The sequence below is a fragment of the Urocitellus parryii genome, chromosome 2 (genome assembly GCF_045843805.1).
Source record: "Urocitellus parryii isolate mUroPar1 chromosome 2, mUroPar1.hap1, whole genome shotgun sequence".
NCBI classification, from domain to species: domain Eukaryota; kingdom Metazoa; phylum Chordata; class Mammalia; order Rodentia; family Sciuridae; genus Urocitellus; species Urocitellus parryii.
The window spans coordinates 110,193,348-110,202,293 of NC_135532.1; positions in this window are offsets into that span (position 1 = coordinate 110,193,348).

The window sequence follows — 8,946 nt, forward strand, 5'->3', positions numbered from 1 at the left end:
GGGTCAACACAACACAAAGCTTTAGTCCTTCAGCGAAGACCTTACCCAACATGGATTTCCCAATGACAGTTTCTTTTCTTTTAACGACATTTTCTTTTCTTTTTTAAAATTGTATTTGTTCTTTTTAGATATACAAGACAGTAGAATGTATTTTGACATATTAGATATACATGGAGTATAAATTCTCATCCTTGTGGTTGTACATAATGTAGAATTACACAGGTCGTATATTCATATAGGAGCATAGGAAAGTTATGTCTGATTCATTCTACTCTCTTTCCTATTCCCATTTCCCTTCCTTTCCTGTTATTCCTCTTTTGTCTAATTCAATGGACTTCTATCCTCCCCCCACAACCCGCTTGTTGTGTGTTAGCATCTGCATATAGAGAACATTTGGCCTTTGGTTTTTTGGGACTGTCTTATTTCACTTAGCATTTCCATCCAATAACCACCAAATTCCGTAATTTTATTCTTCTTTATGGATGAGTAATATTCTATTGTGTATGTTTATGTGTGTGTGTGTATCTCTCTCTCTCTCTCTCTCTCTCTCTCTCTCTCTCTCTCTCTATATATATATATATATATATATATATATATATATATATATCTCACAATTTCTTTATCCATTCATCTGTTGAAGGGCACCTAGGTTGGTTCCATAGTTTAGCTGTTATTAATTGAGCTTCTATAAACATTGATGTGGCTATGTCATTGTAGTATGATGATTTTTTTTAAGTTTTTAGTTGGACACGATATCTTTATTTTATTTATTTATTTTTATGTGGTACTGAGGATCAAACCCAGGGCCTTGCACGTGCTAGGCGAGCGCTCTACCACTGAGCCACAACCCCAGCCCCAATATGATTTTTTTTAAGTCCTATGGTGGAGTGGGATAACTGGGTCAAAGGCTGGTTCCTTTCCAAGTTTTCTGAGGACTCTCCATACCCAATGACAGTTTCTTCATGGCACTAGTGATGGCCTTAGTTCTCTGTTGGCCACAGGTTGCCCTGTGTTCTTTACTGGCATTACAGACTTCTTAAGTCACCACCAGCAGAAATTAACTCAATTTATTTGAAAGAGAATTAGTAAATCATAAAATCATGGAAAGGGAGGTGTTTTAGTCAGGTTTTTTTTTGTTGTTGTTGTTTTTGCTTTAACTAAAAGATCTGACCAGAACAATTGCAGAGGAGGAAAAGTTTATATGGGGACTCAGGGTTTCAGAGATCTCAGTCCATGGATATCTGACTACACTCTTGGACTTTCAAGTGAGGCTGAACAACATGGAGAAAAAAGTGTGGCAGAGGGAAGCAACTCACAGGATGATCAGGAAGCAGAGAGAGAGAGAGAGAGAGAGAGAGAGAGAGAGAGAGAGAGAGACTCCACTTGTCAAATACAAAATATATATCCTAAAGGCACACCCCCACGTCCTCCAGCCACACCCCACCTGCCTTCAGTTCCCACTCAGTTAATCCCTTCAGGGGATTAATTCACTGATTGGGTGAAGACTCTCACAGCCCAATCATTTCTCCTCTGAACCTTCTTGCACTGTATCACACATGGGCTTTTGGGGACACCTCACTTCCAAGCCATAACAGGTGGAGACCAGATAAGAAAGTGAATGAAGAGCAAGGGTCAGGCAGCCTTTATTGAGAGTAAATATTAAACAGAGAAACAGCTGTTCTCATGGTTCTGCTAAGCTGCAGTGAAATCTGAACTTCAGTAATCTCAACTGTTTTGTCACTTGTTCAAGTGTGTGGAGAGGTGTTTCTGATTGAAGTTCTGTTAGGTTCTGGTTGGACAAGCTAGATGGAGGCGGGGCTATTCTGCTTCTGTGGGCTTCTGTGGCCACCACAGGGGTCATTGATGTAGATTATGGAAAAGGGGCTTTGAATAGACAGAAAAAGCTTTGAGTCCTGTGCAAGATAAACTTCTGTACCAGTATCAATATTAACAGAACAGTAATTTAAGCCATAATTATATTTCTAAAAAAAAAATTCAAAGTTAGGAAATGGAGGTTAAAAGAGTAGGCAAAATTCAGCCAGAAGTCAAAACATGCAGAGTGTCAGAGGCCACAATTGCTTTAAGATGAAAGCTCATTATTTATTTATGCTTTCCATCCTGATGCAGGTACAGGAAAGAATTTTTTCTGCAATCTTACAGACCCTGTTTAGAGACCCAGCTCTGCCCCTGTTAACTCTAGGATGTTGCTCAAGTTACACTCCCAAAGTCTCTGTTTTGTCACCAGTAATAAGATAATAAAATTAGTAATGACTGGCGGGGCTGGGGTTGTAGTTCAGTGGCATAGCATTGCCTAGCATGTGTGAGACATTGGGTTCAATTCTCAGCACTGCATATGAATAAATAAATAAAATAAAGTTTCATTGACAACTAAAAAAAGATTTTAAAAAGTTAGTAATGACTCATGCTATTTTTGAGATTCAAATAAAGTAGCAGAAAATGTTTATCAGATATCACAATAAAACCTAGCTATATATATTTTATTGCTACATGACTTTTGTCATATTTTTTGTTTAGCCATTCCTTAACAGTTGTGATGGACCATGGAGTCTAAGTTGAGTTCAGCACAGACAGTCAGAAGGGTGTGGGATCAATGGGCTTGTTGCACTTCGGGGTTAAATAATTATGAGAGTTGAGGTACTAGCTGGAAAGGTAGTTTTTTTTTTTTTAAAGATTTATTTATTTATTTATTCTAGTTTGTTATATATGACAGCAGAGGCAATCCAATTCATAGTATACATATAAAGCACAATTTTTCATATCTCTGGTTTAAAACAAAATAGAGTCACAACATTCATGTCTTTTTTAATTGAATTTTTATTTATATATGACAGAAGGATGCATTACAATTCTTATTACACACATATTTCATATCTCTTGTTGTATACAAAATATATTCATACCAATCCATGTCTTCATACATGTACTTAGGGTAATGATGTCCATCTCATTCCACCATCTTTTCTACTCCCTTGCCCCCTCCCTTTCCCTCCCTCCTGTTTGCCCTATCTAAAGTTCCTCCATTCCTTCCATGCTCCCTCCCCCAATCCCATTATGGATTAGCATCTACATATAAGAGAAAACATTCAGCATCTGTTTTTTTGGGATTGGCTTATTTCATTTAGCATAATATTCTCCAACTTCATCCACTGACCTGCAAATGCCATGATTTTATTCTCTTTTAATGCTGAGTAACATTCTATTGCATATATATATATCACAGTTTCTTTATCCATTCATCTAATGAAGAGCATCTAGGTTGGTTCCACAATTTAGCTATTGTGAATTGTGCTGCTATAAATATTGATGTGGTTGTGTCATTATAGTATGCTATTTTTAAGTCCTTTAGGTATAAAACCGAGGAGTGGGATAGCTGGGTCAAATGGTGGTTCCATTTCAAGTTTTCCAAGGAATTAGAGAGGTAGTTTTTAATCAAGAAGTGGTGTCCTCAAAATTGACTTGGGGAGGCAGTTACTGGCAATGCAAGGTCTAGTAATGAGGAGGGTACAAATGATATTAGCGAGTACATAGTCTGGTAGAATATGAGGCAAAATACACATGTAAAATCAAGTCTTCTAGCAGCTACATGGAAAGTAAAATAAATAAATAAATAAATATATAAGAGAAAAATTAATTTTAACAACATATTTTATTTAATTATATGTCTAAAATTTATCATGTCAACATGTAATCAACCCAAAAGTTATTCATGAAGTATATTACTTGCTGTTTGTTTTCATCCTAAGTCTTTGTAGTCTGGTATGACTTTATATATAGAACATCTCAATTAGGAAATTAAGTTCCAGTTGGAAATACTTCATCTACATTTAGGTGTTATGGTTTAGATGTGAGATGTCCCCCAAAAGCTCACATGTGAGACAATGCAAGGTTTGGATGAGAAATGACTGGGTTATAGCCTTGACCTAATCAGTGAATTAATAGCTGATGAGATTAACTGAGTGAGAACTGGAGGCAGGTGGGCATATCTGGAGGAGGTGGTTTATTGGGGGCGTGGCTATGGGGTATATATTTGTATCTGGGAGGGGAGTCTCTCTCTGCTTCCTGATCATCATGTGAGCTACTCCCCTCCACCACACTCTTCTGCAATGATGTTCTGCCTCACCTTGATGCTTGAGGAATGGAGCTGGTCTTCTATGGATAGAGACTCCTGAGACTGTGAGCCTTGAAATAAACTTTTGCTCCCTAAAATTGTTCTGTTTAGATCTTTTCTGTTTAGATCTAACCATCTAAACAGAAAAAGTTCTGTTTAGATCTTTTTCACAGCAGCAAAAATGCTGACTAAACTTTAGGTTTCAGAACATTTACAATTATAAAAGTAAACTTTCGTGGCCAGGTTGAGCCAAACATTCTTAAAAGTTGTTCCATAATTAAATCACATGCCATTTTTAAAAGTTACATTTAAATTGATTAAAGTTGGGTAAAATTTAAAGTTTAGTCCCTCCTTTACAATGGGCACTTTTCAAGTGTTCAATGGCACACACAGCTGAAGTCCTTCATATTTGGCAGTGCAGGTCTCAGGTGTGAGATCAGGAGTAAGTGGCTGAGAAGGGGTTGATGGCAATATTGTTTGAGGAGATAACATCAGGAAGCAGAGAAGGTAGGGTATGAGGAAGCACAGCTAATTGTGCAGTGAAAATACTAAGATTTATGATGTGTTGTGTTAGAGTGGCCGTGACTCAGGAATCATAATAGAAAAATGAGTGAACTTGACAAATGATCCCTCACTGGCTAATAAGCTATGGGACTTCACAGAGGAGTGAGGAAAGGGAAATTGTTTGGGAGTCACAATTGGGAGCATAGCAAATAAATGAATGAATAAAATAAAACATGTGCTCCAACTCCTAGCCAAGTGAGGAGTATGGGAGAAAAAACAGCCACTGTTTGAGAGAGTTGCAGTGAAGAGGAAAATTCAGAAAACAAGTGGAGGTTAAAAGGGATTTTGACATAACACTGAGAGTAGCAGAATACACTACACTTTGGAAAGTTTCAAAAGTTGAGCGAGGATAGGTAGTGGGAAAAGTTTCTGGATCAAGCAAGGCAGTATGGAGATGGGATTCATGTGTTGAGGAGTCTTGAGCCTCAGGTGGTTCCAACGTAAGCAGGGTAAAAGGCAGAGTATGAGTGAGCTCTCTTTTCTTTGTTTGTCCCTAGCATTGGGAAAGGGTATAAAATTCTTGTTTTTAATTATACCAGGCCTTACTCTTGTGCTTACTTTTTCCAAAACCTTTTAGAGTTCATTTGTCTTGTTGGACTGTTTGTCATTTTGTTGTTGGTCGTAGAGGTTCTTTATTTATATTTGATATTAACTCTTTATAAAATATGATTTGTAAAGATATTCTTCCACTCTCTGGGTTGTATTTTCACTCACTTGATTCTATGGATGCACAGAAGTTTTTTAATTTCAATGCAGGCCATTCTCTCTCTTAGTTCTTTTTTCACCTGTGCATTTGGTGTCAAACTTAGGATACCATTGCTAAGTCCAAGGTCATGCAACTTTGTTCCTTTGTATTCTTCTTAGAGCTTAATAGCTTTTAACTCTGAAATTCAATTCTTTGATTGAGTTGATTGTTATATATGGTGCAAAGTAAGGGTCTTTTGCAAGAAGATTTTCCCTAGTTTTCTCAGCATTTGGTTGAGGACTTTCTTCTCACTGAGTGATCTTAGCATCTTGTCATAATCAACTGACCACAGTTGTTAGTTTATTTCTAGCTTTCAATTCTATTCCATTGGTCTATTTATCTACCCTCGTCTCAGTACTATACTACTTTAATTACTGTATCTTTGTAGTAAGTTTTGAAATTGGAAAGTGAGAGCTTTCCATCTTTTTTTTTTTTTTTGAGATTGTTTTGACTTTGCAGTATCTTCTGAAATTCCATATACATTTTAGGATGCTTTTTTTTCTATTTATGAAAAAAAACTTTATTTTTACAGGGATTTCATTCACTCTGTATAACATTTTGAGTGATATTTTCGTCTTGACAGTATTACCATTTACAGTCTGTGAACACAGAATGTCTTTCCATTTATTTGGGTCTGGTTTAATTTCCTTCTGCAATGTTTGTAGTTTAGCATATTCAAGTCTTACGCTTCCTTGGTTAATTTTCTACCATTTTTAAAATTTTGATGTTACAGATAAATTGATTTTTAATTTTCATTTTACATTGTTTGTTGTAAGTGTGTAAAAATATATCTGATTTTTGTGGGGGTCAGATTTATATCCTGCAATTTTGCTGAATGTGTTTATTAGCTTTAACAATTTTTTATGTGAATATTCATATATGGGATGGGTTCTTGAGGTGTTATTATGTATAAAAACATGTCATCTGTGAACAGAGTTTTACTTCTTTCTTTCCTATTTGGATATCTGTTATTTCTTTTTCTTGACTAACAGCTCTGGCTAGAACCTCTAATACTATGTTGAATAGAAGAGGTCTCAGTAGATATTCTTGTTGTATTCTTGATCTTAGAGACAATGCTTCCAGTCATCCACCACCACTGGGCAGGATGTTAGTTACTGAAGATATTTTTCAGTTTAGAACGTTCCATCCACTACCACCCTACCTACTTTGTTTTCATCCTTTTTTCTGGGATAGGGAGAGAAAGATTCTTTTTGCTGTGTTCTCTTTTTAAAAATGTAAGTTATTTGGGCTGGGGATGTGGCTCAAGTGGTAACGCACTCACCTGGCATGCATGGTGCTGAGGATCGAACTCAGCACCACATACAAATAAAATAAAGATGTTGTGTCCACCGAAAACTGAACAATAAATATTAAAAATTCTCTCTTTAAAAAAAAGAGTTATTTAGTTCTCTGCTTTGTGCTGTGCAAAACCATAATCTTTTCTATCACTTCTATCTCTGTGTTCATTTCTTTTTGATGTTATGAGGTATTTCTTAATTTGCTTCACATATTTATTACTGATTCCATTTTCTCAGTATGAGTCCAGTTCTGCTCTCTTATCCTGTATGGATTTTTATTTTGCCACTCCATCTTTAATTTCCTTGTGTTCTCTCCATATAGTAAGTATTTTCCTTTACTTATTCTCTTTAATTTTAAATTTTTATAGAGACAATGTCTTTTTCCATTTTTAAAATTTATGCTATATTACAAATACATACATACAAGATGCATTAATGTATTTATAATATATTTATATACGTTGACATGCATGAGAAAACCAAGGACTTTTAACAAAATTTTGCCTTAGATGTGGCAATAGATCATTCTGCATTCTTTCACAGCTCAGCTGATTATTTACAGTCATTTGTAAATATGTATGTTTAATTTTCGATCCATACCTGTCTTGCATACTTGACAGTAAATACATAGAGTGATAACATCGGTGTAATTTTCCATTTTCTATTCTGCATTCAGTGCCTGGATGAAAAAAAAAAAGACAGTTCACAAAGGAGCTATCAATCTTTTCCTTAGTGTGCATTTTTTTTCCACAGAAATCAGATTGAGCTGTTACACTAGTTTATCAATGAGACAAGATGTAGCCTTACTTAAGATTTTTAATCTTGGGTAGCCCTGGTCATGATCTTGTTGATTTGAATTGTAACTGGGCTTTAAAAACATTTTCAACAATTTTTCAGAAAGCAGATGGTTGTTCTCTTTCAGTTTCTAGTAGGAATTTACCTCTACAGTCCTGCTCCACTTAGGGTGTCTCCCTATCTCTCTCCCTTTTGATCTTTAACATCCTGAACTAACAGAATGGATAAAAAGCTACAGATCCCAGCATGCTGTGCAGCTGGAGTGGGCTTGCAGTATTTTATATTCTTAGAGCACACATCCCAGTATGGAGCTTGCTATCTCCCATCTTTCTACAGGCCTTGGAGTGGACGTAGTGAGCACATTTGGGATACTGGAATTGGGAGGCGTCTGTATGCATATATGTGTATGTCTATAAAATAATCCTCTGAACAATTAAAAATGCGGCATCTTAACCCTGTATAATGAAGAAATTAGCTCTTGGTTTTCAGCTTGCTGTGATGTCTAAGTTGAAGAAGAGCTAATGTTTTTCCTTTATTCAGATAGTCGATATTTATGGAGGTGAAGTCTAGATTGCTAGAGAAAAATTATACAGTATATCTTTCCCATAGTTCATGAGTTTTTCACCCTAATTTTGATATTAGGTACTTTTAATTCAACCTCAACTTTTATTTGTCATGTGGATTTTTTTTCCTATATACTTTAGTGGGAAGTAGGAAAATCTTGTCTTCATGACTCCTTTCTGAAAACTGCTGAATTTTCTAACTTACAGCTGGGTATAATCTGAAAGAATAGTAAATTCAGAGTTCTTTAAATCTTATTTACAAACTGAATGTGGTGATGTCACCAGATGATGATCAATGGTAAATCTGAAGTCCCTCAGGAATTAAAATGTGGCACTGTGAGGCAGAATATGAAGGAAAATGATAAACATGCATCATGCTGGGAGACTGGCTAGCTGTCAGCAGGACATCATTTCCGCTAAAACTTCCTAATTGGTTTCTGCTATTATGGACCAGTATATATCACTTCCCTAATGAAAGTAGATCACATCTGTAGTTAAAATAGGCTTTCTGAACAAATAACCCACTCTCTTTCCAGCTGTGGTTTTAGTGCTACCATACAGAATGCAGCCCCCTAAATTAGGTCAAGTTTGGTCAAGGCATTAAAAGATCTATTTCTCTTCCAAAGCTTTGTCATTCTTGGGATCTGCGGTTGTCACTGTCCACATCCATCCAACTGATATTCAAATGATATGCCTAATATCACAGGCTGCCCTTGATTTCTAACCATTGACATTTTATTTACTTCAGGCAGGCAGCAGCTATGGTTGCCACATACAACAAGGATCTTGAAACTTAAGATTAACACCAAAGTATAAAGTTTGGAAGTAAATTATTAACTACTGTTGCAAAAT